The 16449-nt window shown below is 55.1% G+C and overlaps 1 long non-coding RNA gene across 1 annotated transcript; it reads left to right on the top strand.

The window, feature by feature from the left end:
- The first annotated feature begins 8082 nt into the window (after window positions 1-8082).
- LOC142048340 (uncharacterized) lies at window positions 8083-13004 on the top strand. Its single transcript, XR_012657452.1, has 3 exons — window positions 8083-8217; window positions 10880-11064; window positions 12144-13004. It is a non-coding gene; the product is annotated as an uncharacterized LOC142048340 (long non-coding RNA).
- The last annotated feature ends 3445 nt before the right edge of the window (window positions 13005-16449 follow it).

The following is a 16449-nucleotide window of genomic DNA, read 5'->3' as shown; positions in this document are numbered from 1 at the left end:
AGGCTGCGTACGTGCTCATCTCTTGGATTTTTGGGTGTGGGGCCGTGTGTGTGGGGGGGTTACCCCTTAAGACAGGACACAGGCGAATCAAGACAACTAGCTGGTATCTGAGCGTAGTTTCCCAGGCTGGGCTGTCTGACTCTGCCTAAAGAATAAGGGAGTGGGTTAGGCTGCTGCTGCGCCCTGCAAGAGAGGTTGGTCTGCAGATGTCAGTTTTGGAGCTTGTGAGCAACGGGAGGACAAACTGGCCGTTACTCACATTAGTCATTCCACACCGTGGCCATCACTCCTCCTGGGAACAGACGGGAAAGCTCTGGATGACAAAGGCTGTCAGGACGCGCTCCAGAAACAGAAGGTCAGTGCAAGGAGATCCCCATCACCTAATTGCATAGAAACAATTCCAGCTCAGTGAAAATGAAACACAGAACAGCATCCACCATCAAAACTCTTTCAGTGGTAGGTTTAACTGCTGCAGAGCTGCAGGCTGAGGACCACCACTGCCTCAGGATCCCAGAAGAAATAATAACTGGCAAACAGTAGCTCCACCCATAGCCCATATCTATCTAGGCTGTCAAGGTAGAATAGCTCAGCCTACAGCTCTGGAGGTATAGACCAGCCTATACTTATATCCTGTGTCTACCTACTCGATGATCTGTCCAGAAGGTGAAATCATAATTACCTTTTGCCATGGTTTTAGCTGGGATAGAGTTAATTTTCTTCACTGCAGCTGGCACAGTGCCGTGCTTTGGGCTTAGTAAGAGAACAATGTTGGTAACACACCGATGGTTTAGTTGTTGCTGCGTAGTGCTTATACTAAGCCAAGGACTCTTCTAGCTTTCCGTGCTCTGCCGGGTGCACAAGAAGCCGGGAGGGCACAGCCAAGAGAGCGGATTCAAACTGGCCAAAGGGATATTCCATATCATGTAACGTCGTGCCCAGAGTGTTAACTGGGAGGAGCTGGCTGGGGGAGGGAGGCAGCAACCGCGGCTCGGGGACGGGCAGCGTTGGTCGGCTGGTGGTGAGCGGTTGTGTCGTTTGCCTTTCTGTTTTTTTCCCTTTTTCCCTTTTCCTTTTTATTATATTGTCAATTAGTGTTGTTATCATAACCAATATTATTATCATTATTATTTTATTCTAATTATTAAACCGATCTTCTCTCAACCCACAAGTTTTGGTTTTTTTTTTTCTTTTGCTCTTCTGATTCTCTCCCCAGTCCCACAGGGGCGTGGGGGGAGTGAGCGAGCAGCTGCATGGTGTTTAGTTGCCGACTGGGGCTGAACCACGACCGACACCTTTGAAAGAGGATGGAACTGGAGGGGGGGAAGAGAGGAGAAGGAGAGAAATTGCTGGCAAAAAGGGAAAGTGTCAGCACACAATTAAAACGAAAGGAGCTGAGTAATCCTGAAGGCCAGCTCAGCCCAGCGCACTTTGGCTGGTGAAAAGCGGTGCAGCTTTGAGGAAGAAAACCCTGACTTTGGTGGTGGGATGCACACAAACATCAGAGTTCAGATCTGAAAGAGCACAAAAGCCCTGATAGGGCTCCTTTTCACTGTCCTCATACCTGTGTGCATGCTGTGACTTCCTCCTTTCCCTGAAATCCTGCCAGACTGACAGGAAAGTGGCTTCTGCCCAGGCCATGTGCCACGAGGAGAAACACTTTTGGCCATGAAGCGGGTAGCAAATAATGCAAAGCAGAGTAGAAGCAGAAGCAAAGGGGCAGCCGCCCCTCGGCTTTGGAGATGCCCAAAGCTGCCCTGAGCCCCAGGAGCTGCCGGTGCCCCAGCATTTGCTTGGCCCTGAAGCCCTGCATGGCCTGCCAGCACTGGGGAGCCCCGGGGACAGACATCAAGGCCGGTGGCCAGCCCCCGTGGGGAGAGCGACGCGGGCCCCGTCCTTCCTTCTGGCCACAGGAGGATGCCCTGGGCCATGCCAGGACAGGGCGTCTCTCCTCCCCACACTCAGGGGAAGGCGAGGCCTGAGGAAGGCCCTGGGCGCTGGGCTCAGCACGGGCGGTGGGAACGGGGGCAGAGCCGTCTCTCCTCCCAGGTGCCGGCCTGGCTGATGCCAGCGGCCTCCTCACGCAGCTCCTCCTGCCCAGGGGCTGTGGCTGGAGCACAGACCGACCCGCATTTGGGGAAGGACTTGCTGACCCAGAGCACACCCAGGGCAGCTCCCCGCCGCTCCTGCCCCCTGCCCCCCCTCCCCAGGCAGGCCCAGCCCCCACGAGCGGCCCGAGGGACGCAGAGCTGCCCACCCCGCCCGCGCTGCTGAGACAACAGCGCCCGCTGCCACGGCCCTTCCCGAGGGCCGCCTCTGCGCAGGCCCAGTGTCCCGGCGCGCTGCGGAACGAGCGGCGGGGGGCGGGGGGCAGCGGGCGCAGGGCAGCGCTGCGAGGAGAGCCCGCGCTGCCTGTGCCCGCCCGGCAACGGCCGCGCCATTGGCCGCGTCTGAGCCAATCAGCGGGGCCGGAGGCGGCCTGTCAGTCCCAGCCGGGCTGGGGCGGGGCCGGAGGGGGCAGAGGCCGAGGGGCCGGAGGAGGAGAAATGGCGGGGGCGGGGGGGGGGGGGCGGGGGTGGCCGCTTTTTTTTCTTCGGTGTATTTTTTTCCAAGGAAACTTCACTAGTGGAAGTGCAGCGTCGAGCTCTGATTGCTCCTTGTGTGGATGGTGTCTGCCCTCGGCCGTGCGCACAGTAGCTTTCAGGCGAGGAATGGGACTATTCCAGGGTGAGGTGAGCAATCGGGATCCCAAACCTGTTTTGTTTCGGGCAGCCAGGTGAAAGTGTGCGGTTAGAGCTGTCTGCGTTGCTTCCCTGTTTGACTGCAGCGCTCCCCTCTAGTTCTGTGTAACTCTCACTTCTACTACTTGGCTTCATCAGGTGAAAATTCCCGTAAATTGACGCTGCCCTTTGCAACTGTTTCTGCTTGATTCTTCACAAATGTGAAAATCCCCTGTTCAGCTGTCTCTACCTCCTTCTCCCCGCTGTCCTGGAGCAGCGTTCCCTGTGCAGCCCACCTCCGGGGCAGAGGGAAGGCAGCGGGGAGGGCAGGCGCCGCGCTCCCGGCCTGGCTCCAGCCTGGCTCCGGCCGGCTCTGAGCTAACGTCGGGCTTGGAAACGAGGGCTGGAGGCTTCAGGTGCCCCGTCCCCTCTTGCAGCGCCCCTTTCGCACTCTTTCTTTCTGGCCATGGGGAATATGGACATCCCCCCCCGCCAAGGGCTAATCCAGCGCCGGCTCACCTGCTGGCGGGTCGGCTGGGCTTGCACAGGCAGCCGGGCTTCCACCCCTTAAGGCCATGGTGGCCAGTGGCTTCTTCACCCGCTCCTGAGAAAGCGTGGGAAGGGCATGCTATAAAGTCATACATAGTCGTAGGGTTCCCGAGGATTCATTAACATACGTAAAAGTTCAATCTGCGTGCATAGTTGTCTTCTTTAGTGGTCTTTGGGGGTCCTCCAGTGGTCTCCGATGGTCTTCCTCACCTGTCCGCTGGTTGAACTTTGGGTTTCCTTTGCCCATATATAGTCATTGAATTAGCTCACCGGTCCTTTGGCCGTGGACTATCACAAGGGGCTGATTTAAACTAGTTCCTGGAGTGCTTATCTCGGCACTGATGTCCCGAGTCTATGTTATCAATGAATTTATGAGCTTATTCAAGATCTTTTTAATCCTATCAGGCACTAAGTTGCATTCTTCAAATGCCTAAAACTACCTTTGCAGGAGAGGAAACCACAAGCGAACAAGGATGCTTACAATAAGGTCCGAGTCAGGGATTGTCAGGGTTTTAGTCCTTTCAGGCAGAGCATCCTTAGAGCAGCGAGCAGCAGGACGGGTGGCCTGGGGGCGCCGGGAGCAGGGCGTGCAGTGCCGAGCTGTGAATTGGGTCTGGGTGCCAGAGGGCAGGGAAAGAGGGACCTGCCCCGAGCCAAGAAAGCCCCTGGCAGGGAGCAGGCGTGATGAAACGCTGTGGGATGGTTCTGCCAGGGATGCTGAGAGGCTGGGACGCAAAGTATAGCATTACTACCCAGATCACGCCAGCATCCCAGCCTGTGTGACGCCTCTGTGAAACCCTCCCCTCACCTGCCATCAGAGGTGAGGAACTGCAGCAAGCCTGACTCTGGTGACGTCTAGATCAAGAAAGAAGCAGACGGATGACGACACCACAGAATTAGAGTTGCTTTGAGAAAGAGCGGCGCGCGTGCGTGTTAAGTAGCGACTGGTCAAATCGCATTGGACCTGAACGCTTGAACGGTCTAAGAACCACGTGCAAGACCACATTCGGGGTCCCCCAGTGTGAATGTTGTCATGAGGTCGATTTTAATGGATCTGCCCCCAAGTAGACGGGCATTTTTAGCCCTGCTGGGACATGGGGTTCAAACTCCGACAATGGTAATTTCTAAGATGTTTCTGTAGGGTTTGTTCTTGGGGTTGATTGTTCTGGGAGCCGAGTTGTACATCCTGTTTCCTGCACATGGAGAGATTCCTTATTATATGTGTTTGCTTTTAGACTAAAGACAGATACGCACTGTAGTGTAAACTTATAATTTGCTCCCACCCCAGAAGAGTCTGATTGTCAGTGTTTGACTATTTCTTGCCTTTGGGGGAGAGGGGGCAGGAAACAGCAGGTGTTCTTCCACCCCAGATCTGGGGTTTTTGCATACTAGCTATAGAGGAAAGACCAAGGGTTGCCAGCTGGTGAGCCATGCAGACAAGAAGTTTCATTCACAAGAGACTCCAACAAGTTTCCTAAAGACAAAGTCCGTTTCAGGCGAGAGCAAACGAACAATATCCTCAGGTGTATTGCCTTCTGTGTGAGTACGATGAAGGAATAGTTAATCATTTCAAACCTGAAACTCAGTAAGCACCTTAGCACGTTAGCAAATGCTACCAGTTCTCTTTCTAAGATATCATTTCTACCCTAAGCTGGTATCTGTGCTCCGGGTTTTTATTCTGTATTCTGTGTTCCTTGTTTTGGGGGTTAATTGAGCTACGTATGCGTAGTGCTGTCTGGGCGATGCACCCTCCGTTTCTGGTTGGGCGGCACCGTCTCCTGGTATTGTAATGCTGCCCTGAAATGAGAGGAGAGAGGCTGCTGTCATCAAAGATCAAACTAGTACCTGTATGCAGGGACACGGAAAGAATGGCACTGCTATTCTAACATGGAAAATGAACGAGACAGATGAGCTTTCTATTCCTTCAGCTGGAAACATTGCAGAAACTGCTGTCAGGGTGGTTCAGGTGTGGGAGTGAGGAATGGAGGCTGTAGTGGTGGAGAGACCTTCACAAACGTGTTACTGCCCTTGTGGTGTGTTCTTCAAGGTAACTGGTTGAAGAAACCCTTGCGTGGTGATCTAAAGTACGTCCTTGTCCTTCCTCACCTTCAGGAGGTGCGTGGCTGTAATTGCGAGCCTGCTGGTGTTCCAGCAGTGGCAGGCAGCACGAGCCCTTCTCTTTGCACATAAATTCCACAGCAGCCTTTGAATTGCCCTCTGCTCATGGGACACTTTGGATGAGGTATGAATTGTTTGTTAACGCTATCAGTGGTTGCATGTCTGATTTGTGATGAGTAGCATGCAGCTACAGATCAATGAGTGTGTGAAATCTCAGCAAGATTTCAAATGTAATAACCATTTCCTACAGCACTGTAGCATTTTCCAGGTTATCTTAAAGCAAAATCTGGCAATTAAGACCTTTCTGGGTTTTGTCCGAGGGCTCCCGAATCGCACCGAATCCTAGGAACTCCTTTCAGGTGACATTTCCACTCCTATTTTCAGGCAATATAGCATATGTAACAGATTTAGTATTTTGGCACTTTGATGGCTAAGTATGGTAGCTTTCTGAACACAGGGCTTGGGCTTCCACAAAGAAACACTGTTCTAAAGACGATGCTGCTGACATTGTTGTTATTTGTTTGTCAGATCACTGATTTTTTTTTTCACTTAAATAGACTTTGAAGTGTCTAGACTATCACCGTTCTTCCTTAGAAATTGAAGTACCGTATCTGGTACCGATCTGTAACACTGGGGCTATACAGTCTGGCTAAAGGTGCCTTCGTGTTTTGATGGTTGATTATTTAAGAACACAAAACTGTAGTGCAGGCTTCATAGTTTTGATCCTTCTGCAGCAGAGACAAAACACCTGAGGGTTTCCTCTTGCACTGTTGTGTTCTGGGTCCTGTATGTGGGAGGGTAACTTGTGACAAAGTAGAAAAGGGATTTTGGGGGGCTTTTTTAGTTGCACTGACTCTACCAAGAGAGAAGAGTTTATGTGTACGAATGAATTTCCACGTTCCCTAGGCTATCAGAACATCGTGTTTTGATGTTCAGGCTTTATAACTTGTTTGCACTGCTTGATGTTGGGTACAAGTGCTCTGCTTGAAGTTCTGATCACCTTTCTTTATTCTTCTAGAAGTCAAACCGAGCCAGTGAGTGGAACATCAAAAGCAGTACGTAAAAACACAGTCTCACAGGTTTTTCTGCACACTGGACTTAATTCTGAACAATGGAGCCTTGTGACAATTTTCCAAACATTAACTTAATATGTTTTCAAGAAAACCATAGACTGTGTTGTAAAGACAATATGTTTGATTCGGCATAGTAAAAACTAGTAATGCCATCATTTGCGCGGTTCTAATGTGACTATTGGTATTGGTGCCCAGTCATGCGTTGTATTTCATCCTGAATATGCAAGGATATTTCCTGAAAGGCTGTGTGTTGTACAGATCGCTTTTAGATGATGTAGGTTCAAGGTTTGCTCAACCGAACATGGTGCCATGCTCTACATCTGCCTGTCTACAGCTAGTAATGTGCATGTTTGTGTAGCTTGTTGTGTGCTTCTGTTCTTTGCAATAAGAATGGTTTGGAGTGTGCTTTTTACCATTTTCACCTTGTATCACTTAGCTTCTGTTTTTAAATACTTTTGCTTTGCCTAATGGTTTTTGAAATTGTTACCAAAACCCACTGAGAAAGCATTGTTACTGAACTCGGTACAGTTTCTTCCTTTTGATCTGCGGGTTTGAACAAATACCAAACCCAGCAGATGCCCTATGTTTTGAGGACAGTTCTGTGCAGCTCAATGACTCCTTTTCATGTCCGTAAATACTTGAGTGTTTGTTCCTGAAACCATATAATGGAAGTGATGTTGTTTGGGCCCCTCTCAGTACAGAAATGTCTTCAGTGGACTGCCGTGAAGGTAAATATTATCGTTGCTACACAAAGTGGTGTTCTGAATTTCTGCATTTGCTCTTTCCACTTTCTCTGATGAAGCAGTTGACTAGTTTGCCTGCAAATGAAAATCCCTAAAACCCAGTGTACAAATTTTGGCACAGGGTTAGAGCCCAGTGCCTTTGTGGGTCAAATCCCCCATTTTTGGATCTGGGTGACCTCAGGGTTGGATGCTGCTTTAGTTTCCCAAAGGTGAAGCCTTTCTTTAGTATAGCACGACTTTGAATTTACATTTGGAAAAGGGGCAGCATTTTTCGTCAGGTTTGAAAACACTGTCGTTCTGCTACTAAAATGTAAATAACAGAAGGAAATACTGGACTGGTAATGGCCTAGATCGTGATTTGCCACTTGGGTCGAATACTGCGTGTAACTACACATTTTAAAACGGCCCTTGCAGTATCAAAATTACTATGTGGTGTGTTTACTTTTCGTCTTGATGTTTGGTATAGCTGCTTTTCCTTCACTCGAATGGTGTGAGGCATTACTCTAACCCTGGCTCATTGGAGCTGATCACTTGATAAGCTGTTCGGATAACTTAACCTAGAGATTCATGAGCTCAGGGTCTGTGCCTGTGAAGAATACAGCTGCTGATTCCCATGGAATGGGCTACAATCAACCTAAAATTGAAAGCCTTTTGTATGTAGGTCTAAATCTGACATCCGTAATTCTGTCCCCGATTGGTTCAGATTCCTTTTTGGACATGAATGCCTCTCCTTGTGAGCTTGAGTGCGCTGAGAGGAGAAAAGGAGAGTTAGTTGAAAAGGAGAAGATGACAGGCTTTTTCTGCTTAAAGTAATCGTGGAAATGTCATTTTAAGTGTGGGTCTTAAGATGAGATGTATGTGCGTTTCTGTCCTTAACAGGACAAAAATTTTGAGCCCGTTCCCAGAACGGAAAGAGCACAGGAATTCCGTGGAGTTTCATGGTGGGGGTGAAAGGTCCCAACACAAGGGTGCTATGCTGACAAGCAGTGGAAAATATGCAATGCCAGCTCTTAATGCGTAAGTATGGAATCAATGGGACTGACCAAAAAGTGAACGAGAGGAACCTTGGGGAAATGTCTGAGTGGCAACGCAACCGACCTGGCCAGCCCCTGCAGTTACGGGGGAGGAAGCATTGCCATTGTACCTTCACCTTAAAATGTGGGATACTTTCTAATATTACAGTAGGGGGGTCCTCCTGTTCATGCCCCTGGGAGCTGGTTAATCGTGTGGTGTGCTAAGAACCTGTATTTCTACAAAACATTTCAGCGGTGGTTACAGCGGAGTCATTCTCTTTGAAAGCTGGTTTTGGTTCTGTTTGATATTGCAAAGGCTCCTTGCAACATTTTAACAGCTGGCTGTTGGACTGAGATTTCCTCCCCCTCTGACTTTTATCAAATGCCATGTGTGGAACAGCCTGAAGTTTTCCTGTTGCTATAAGCTAAGAAAATACTACTGTGTGCTGACAAGCGTGGCTGTTTTAAAATGCACTAGGTAGCACTTCTGTTTCTCTGTCACGGATCTCCTTCTGTAGAAGCTGTAACGTAGACTACTTCCATTTCTAAAATGTAGCTACTTGGAGACTAACTTGGTCCTGAGCCCGCAATTTACATTTACCCGCTGGCAAAGGAGAGGTGGGATTCATTTCAATTGATTTCTAGCTGTCAGAAAACCTATTTTTTCTAGTCTGAGCTAATTTCTGGGTTGATCAAACGAATGGGAGAGTTCTGCAGAAGGTGAATTGTTGCCCCTCCCTCTTCTAGTGTTGTGGCTGTAGAAAAGTAGTTTAAACTAAAGGCTAATGTGGAGCGAGAAGAATTCCATCTGTTCTCTTCCTCTGATAAAATCCAAAGCTTGGGAAAGTTTTCCTTGACCCATCTTTAACTAGTGTCTTTTTCCTTCCCCCACACCCTGCTCCAGGGAAGCTTATGCGAGAGAAAAGAAGGAAAGGTCCCTCTTTTTACCAGAGGAGTCGTCTTTCTCCTCTTCTTCCTCCTCCTTGTCCTCCTCCTCCTTCTCTGGTGATGATCGTATTCGAGATGAGTTGCTGTGTCTCATTTGTAGTAGGGACCCTGTAACCCAGTTGGGTTATTGGCCATGCCACCTTTTCAGAGGACCACACCCAAATTCCTTTAAGGCATTGCCCAGGTGTTTTCCTGTTGGTTCCTCATCCATCAGCAGCCCCTGGCTCTTCTCAGTCACGGGGTACACTCTTCTCTGAAATGGGGCACACTTTTACAGGAATCGCTGCCCGAGGTAGAAAATACCACAGCAACCATCTCAGAAACCCCAAAGGAGGGTAAAAGAAAAGAAAAACACGGCCAGTGTGGACAGGGTGAACAGGGTGGGCGGTTCTTTTTGGAGAGGCTAGGGGTGGTAAAAGACTAGAAGTTGAGGTGGGGTGGAAAAGAAAAATGGAAGCCCGAGGTGAGCAAAGGATGAGATCAGGGCTCTTTCAGGGTACCTGTCCAGCAGCCCTGCCCTGATGTGAATCACTTCCGTGGTCGGGGTGACCCTTACTGCTCACCCCAACGCCGGCAGCAGGGAGAGGGAGGGAGGACAGCACCCTTCAGGCTGGAAGGGACCTCGTGGCTGGTCACACGTCAATCACTTGCCTGGCCCCGCCTCCTCAAAGGCGATTGGCTGTCCTGGGCCAGCTGACTCCCCTCTGGGTGGGTGTTGTGGGCGACTGGCTCCGCCCTCAGGGTTTAGACCCTCCGGGTGAAACTGTGGGCCCTGAGAAAAGGCTCTGGGTCGTAACAGACAGGTTGTGACCCTGAAAATGAGGGTTTCAGCCCCACAGAGGTGGCTTTGGGCACTGCAAGGATGGGCTCGGTGTTGCAAATGGCGCTCCGGAGCCTGAAAACGAGGGCAACCTCTTGGTTCTGACCGGAGCTGGCCTTGGTGCCCAATAACTCCTGGCAACAGACCACCTCTCCTGCCCTGAGGGACCACCACAACAGATGGAGCCCACAGTCGCGGACCCAACGAACTCAATGGACGTTGTGTGGACATTTCATGGGCGTTTCACAGCGCTGGTCCGTAGACTGAGGGAATGCTATCTGTGTGTTCGGTCAAAGGATGGGAACGGGGGGGGTGGTTCACGAGGTTGTATTGGGTAGTGCGGGACCTGAGCCTGGCAGTAATGGTATGGAAGAAGGGGTGGAGAAAGGACTGTTGTGATTTAACTCTATCCCAGCCAAAAGCAGCACAGCTCCCCAGCACAAGAGGGGACTTTGCCGGGACACGTGATGACTCGCCAGCTTGGCACAGCTGGGTGCCTTTTCCTGTGCTTTGTGCCCTGAGATGTCTCAGCAGGGGCAGGTTGGGCTAAAGCCTCTCTCCTCCTCCCCTCCGGGTGCTGTGGTGCAGCGGGGCAGCTGGGGCTTTGTTGCAAGGACACCCTGGGTCTGGGTGTGCCGTCCTGCGGGCAGCGGCAGAGGCCAGGAATGACACTGTCTGCTCGGCACGCTCAGGGTGCTCCCCATGGCAAGGACACCATGGGACTGGGCTTCTTGTTCCAGCTTTACTAGATTAAAAAAAAAACCAAACAAACAAAAAAACAACAACAAAAAAGACGACTACAGCCATTTTCCATAGAGTTTAATGTCTCCGGGGCTCAGCAGAGCCAGCAGCACAGTGACCGCAGGCTCCACCCTGATGCTGGCATCTCTTTTGTCAGGACAAAGATTGTCTGAGCTGCCAGGGACCTGACCGACTGTTCAGGATCTCCCCCCAAGGGCAGGAGGGCTGCAAGAGAAGGGAGCAGAGCAGATGTGAACACCCACTGCCTGCAGAGACTCCCAGGACCCCCCTCCAGACCATGCCAGCCCCACCCATCTCTATTTCCCTGGCCAGGAGGAGCAGGTGAGACAAACAGAACAGCTGCAAGCTGCTCTCAGGAATGCCCCATGTGCCCCAGGCATGCTCCTCTGCCCCTGAAGCATTTCCCTGGAGCAGGGCCAGGCACGGCAGCACCCTGCCCAGGCTCTGTGCCCTGCCCTCCAGCCCGTGCCAGCACAGCACTGCCCCTACTCACCGTTGCAGATCTCATACAGGCTGTCTTTGCTCCAGTTCCTCAGGCGCCGTGCAGCAAGCCCTAGGCACAGAGCTCCTGTCAGACCTCTGCTCCCCAGCACGCTCCCAGCAGCACGGCCCCGGCCCTGCCAGCTCAGCCACACACCCTCCTCCCCCTCAGCAGCGCCGGCCCCAGGGAAGGACGCTACCCGAGGGTGGTGGGACTGAGCAAGGCTCCCAGCAGCCCACGTGCGTGGTGGGCCCTGCACAGGGCAGCCGGGGCTCTGGCAGCCACGGGGCTGCCCCTTGCTGCCGGTGCAGTGGAGGGGACAGGGGACAGGCTGCCAGAAGAGGGTCCCCGGGGGCTGTGGCTCACCGATGAACCTCACGGCTGCCTCTCGCAAGGTGGCCTGAGGGTCATTCAGGTACAGCAGGCTCTGATGCACATATTCTTCTACCCTGTGCCTGTTGTGCTCCAGCTGGAGAGAGCAGAAGGGCACGGGGCTGATACAGACCCTCCCCAGCAATCTAGACCAGTCCCTCCTCCCAGTGCCCTCCTTCCCTCTCAGCCAGCAGCCCTGTGGGACTGAGGTTCCGAGAGTGCCACAGGCACAGGGGAGTAGGGGTTGATGAGAATGCTCTGTCCCACTGCCAGGGCTTGCACGGGCCTGGGTCTTGTTTGGCACCCTGGAGGCAGGGAGGGGAGAGGGGCCTGGAGAGGAGCCCTTGGGGCCTCTGAGCTTGAGGGCAGGGAAGGCAAATGCAGCTGCAGGCTGTGGGCTCCGGGCTGGAGCAGGGGAGATGAGGCACAGCTGCACAGCCCTCCCCAGGGGTACGAGGGGCGGCCCTCATCCAGCCCGGCCCTGGGGCTTGGGGCTTGTCCTCACCAAGCACTTTCCAATCAGGTCTCTCTGATATGTCTTGGCCAGGTCGCTGAGCTTCCTCCACGCCAGGAACTCTGCACAGGTGAGGAGGGTGTCCCTAGAGGCCTGCAGAGAAGCAGAGGCTGGGAGATGGCACCACAGCTCAGGGACGAGACCTGGCATCCTCCTCCACTTGGCCAGGCTCCGAGCCCTTCCCAGCCCCTTACGGGAAGAGGCAGTGGGGGACAGAGACTGAACCGGGTTCAGTGCTGAGGGCAGGGACACGGGGCGGGCACGGCCTCAGGTATCTCACGCTGCCGGCCAGCAGAACAGAGATCCTCAAGAGCTGCCGAGCTCCTGCCAGGGATGGGGCAGACTGAAGGGCAAGGGAGGAGTGGGCCTACGGCTGTAGGCAGCGAGGGCTGGAGTCCCAGAGCCCCTGGGGCAGGACGGAGCCAGCAGCACCTCCCATGGGCATCCTCCAGCAGGACGCTTGGCTGCCCAGCTGGGGCTGCCCCAGCTCCTTCACGCCCAGGCTCCGGACAGGCAGAGCTTTGATCCCGCGATGCAGTGCCAGGCCCCTTCTGGCTGCATCTTCCTTCCCACTGCTCTCCCTGCCCCAGGCTGGGGAACAAGCTGGCTCTCCCCACCCCTTGGGAGTGCTGCACCTCTCTGCAGAGGCCAAGTTCACCAGCCCTAGGTGAGGGCACCTGCGTGAGCAGGGCTTTGTTTCTGCAGCGCTCCTGCTCTCAGGGAGCTGGGACGTGCCCTGGCCCAAACAGCTGGGGGTCTCTTGGGCGCAGCCCTGGGGGACAGGGGTTGGGGCTCAAAGCCCAGGCCTCCCACACCTGCAGGGACAGCTGGGAAGCCTGTAGGGACTCGTGTGTTTGGTGGCCATGGGCTGCTACTGAGCCTTGCTGGAGCAGGCAGGGCAGGTTGGGGAAATGCCTGTGCCAGGTTCTCTGGCCCAGCTCGTACTGGGTCTGCAGGCTGTGCTGGAGGAGGGCTGAATGGGGAGAGCGGGTGTGGGGGGACCCCAGCTCCCCATCCACCTCTGCAGCAGGCAGCAGGGGGGCAGGAGGAAGGCAGTGGTGGGAGCAGGGCAGGGAAGGAGGGGAGCAGTGGGACCCTGAGGTGACACGCTTTCCCAGACTCTGACATCGAGCAGCCCTTGCCCCTTATGCCCAGGCCACCCCCGTGGTGTCAGCACACCCCTCCCCTCAACACTGGTTGCTGGTCACTGCACCTTGGCCACGCTCCTGATCTGGTCGCTCATATGGAAGAAGAGCGGGAGCAGGACCCTCTGCACTTTCTTCTTCATCATCTTCTTGTTTCTCCCCACCACACTCTTCATCACGTCCTTGAAGAGGCTGATGGAGAGCTCACGCACCTGGCTGCACTCCTGGTAGGGAGGAGGACGGGGGACTTCAGCAACAGCCGCTCCTTGCCCGTGGTGAGCAAGGGCGTCAGCGTGGCTGATGTGAGGGGAGACGCTCTGAGGCCGGATCCTGAACACAGGGGCTGTGGGCCAGATCTGCAGCGGCGGCTCAATGGCCCCAGAGCCCTGAAAGGGCAGGCAACAGGAGTGAAGAGGGGAGGGGAGCCCTGGCCAAGTGCTGCCCACGGGGCTGGGCTGAGGGGCAGCACTCTTTGCAGAGTGCCCCTCTGTAGGGCTCAGGCTCCCGCGGCAGCCTTACATCATCAAAGAGGGGCTGGAGCTTCTCCACCAGCTGCGGAGCCATCAGGCTGGCCTCCTCCCTCTTCATGTGACCCATCATGTTCCTGACGAACACCAGGGCCTTCACCCTGACGTGAGTGTTGGCATCCTGCAGGGTCTCCATCACGTCTGGCAGCAGGACCTGTATTTTTCTTGCCTGTATGAAGGACACAGTTTCCTTATTCTGAAGCAGCGAAAGACCACCCTGGCATGCATGCAGCGGTCGGTGAGCATCAGGCTCCCGTCCGGCTTCCCAGCAGGTGGCACAGGAGTCACTGCAGCAGCCTCCTGGCAGGCAGTGGCCACTGATGGGGATGTGGGGAGAGCCCGAGGAAGGGCAGCGAGGGCAGGAGAGCAGTGTCACCTGCTCAGCCACCCCCGTTCCCGACCATCCAGAAGGGGCAGGTGGATTGGTAACCCTCTGTGCCAGGACGGCTCCCCAGGCACCCACCAGCCCCCTCCATAGCAGGGAGGGTGACTCTGTAGCCCTCACCCCACGTTGTGACTCCCAGCCAAGGCCAGGCCACCGCGTTACCCGCTGCCAACATGGCTCTGCTCGACTATACCCTGCTCACCGTCTCCGGAGTCTCCGAGAGCGTGATGAGGCCCCTGAGCGCCAGCGGGAGCATCGCCAGGCTTGCATGCCTCAGGTACCTCTGGGCTTTGTACAGGGCAGCAAACTCCCCTGTTTCGATGTCAGCGCGGACCAGCAGCTAGAACGAAGGCAGCAGTGAGAGACGAGCAGAGCCCACGGGGCTCCCTCCGCCTCCACCCAGGCAGGACACGCGGGCGGCGGCAAGTGTCTCCTCTCCCCAGACTTGAAGCCACTCACAGCCAAGGGGCAGAAGAAGGCGTCCTCTGCAGCACAGCTGAACACCTTGCGCAGCCGCTGGTCCTGGAGCACGCTGAGCAGCTCCGTCAAGACATTCCACAAAGCCCAAGGCACGGAGGCCATCACCTCCCACATGGCCAGGGCAGCGCTGCAGACCCAGAGTGCTCGGTCAGCAAGGCTGCCTCAGCCACTGCACCGTGCCCGGGCCAGCCTCTCCAGCCCCAGGCTGCGCTGCAGCCCTGGCTCTGCCCACCCCCCTCGCGTGGGGTGCCCGGGGGCCCTGCCCGTGCCCGCAGGAGGGGGCTGAGGTGGTGTTCCCCGTGGGGCAGGGAGGAGCGTGGTGGCGGGGCTCTGGCTTGGCCAGCTTTGGCTGCTGCGGGCCTGGCTGACCCACTGGGGCTGGGAAGGGTGGTGGGATGGAGGGCCCTGCTCCTTGCGGATGTCCTGCCGTTTTCCCTGGGTCTGGCAGCCAGAGGGTCTCTGGGCCCCTCTCCCCACAGGGAACAAGCCCTCCAGGCTGTCGGGGCCAGTACCTGTCACATGTTGGAGAGATCATCAGCAGGCTCCTGACCACATCCCTGGGGCACCACTTGGTCAGCAGGAGAAGGAGTGAGTGCAGGCTGTGCCGGGCTGGCTCCCTGCGGATGCACTCCACGTTTTTGTGGATGTACCTCATGATCTTTGGCACCTGGTGGGGACACAGGTCAGGGTGGTGCTACCAGTGGAGTGCAGCCATTTTGCAAGCTGCCAGTGAAACTGCTGCCTTCCCCATCCCTCTCTGCTGCCTTGAAGGGGCTTCAGGTGCGCGAGAGAGCTGGGTTAGGGAAGAAGGGAAGAGCAAGGCCTGACAGGGCTCATGGGCAGGGCAGGCCAGCCACAGGGCACTTACATCCGTCAGCCAGGAGGCAGGGTCTCTCACAGCCGTGTCCAGGACTTCGCTGCCCAGCTCCCTGTCATAGCTGTCGTCTGCTGTCAAGGCCTCAATGGCCACGAGGAGAACCTCTGTCTTCTGAGAAGGCTGGAGGTATTCTCCAAACAACTATGGGAGGGAGGAAGGAAGGGAGGGAAGACACGTCACGCCGAGCACCTGGATGGTCTTGCTTGGCTGAGCACCGCGAGCAGCTCTGGCAAGAGATGCCCGGCAGTGCTGGCAGCAGTGGCGCAGGACAGCTGGAAGCAGGGATTGCATTCTCTGCAGGGGAAAGGATGAGAGCTGAGGGGCCCCAGGGTGACGGAGGAGGGCTGGGGTCATGGCTGCCGTGTGTTGGCCCTGCAGAGAACCAGGGCTCACTGGTGGCCAGGAGGGCTGCAGTGCTGCCCTCGGATAGTCCATGCCGGGGGTCAGCAGTGTGCCAGCCCCACTGATTCTGGTTCCCTTTGCTCACACAAACCTCCTGCCAATGGCACGGGCAAGAGTCCAAGCAAGGGGGGAGCTCATTACCGTGCTCATGTCGCTGCTGTCGAGCGATGAAAGCAACCAGGTGCTCTCAGAATCCCATCCCAGTTGGAGCTCTGGATCCTCGGGATTATCCTCTGGCAGTGTCTCGCCTACGTGGAGGAGAAACACCGAGGAGTCAGTAGGACACAGCATCTTTGCCAATGAGCTTGCCAATGGGGGAAACAGGCTTGAAGCTTGGCACGGCTGAGGAGGGGGGCTGCACTGGGGCCAGATCCCAGCCCTGAGCAGCCCTGGCACTCAGGCACCATGTGCCCCCTGCCCATGGGACCCCTGCTGCCAACGTGCCAAGGAAGCGGGATCCCAGCATCGAGCTGGTTGTGCTCGCTGGCCCCGACCCTGCCAGTCCGGGGGGGCCCCTCACTCA

Source organism: Phalacrocorax aristotelis, chromosome 25, assembly GCF_949628215.1.
Source record: "Phalacrocorax aristotelis chromosome 25, bGulAri2.1, whole genome shotgun sequence".
Taxonomy (NCBI): Eukaryota; Metazoa; Chordata; class Aves; order Suliformes; family Phalacrocoracidae; genus Phalacrocorax; species Phalacrocorax aristotelis.
The sequence above is the reverse complement of the archived record's forward strand: the minus strand, read 5'-3'. Positions and strand labels throughout refer to the sequence as shown.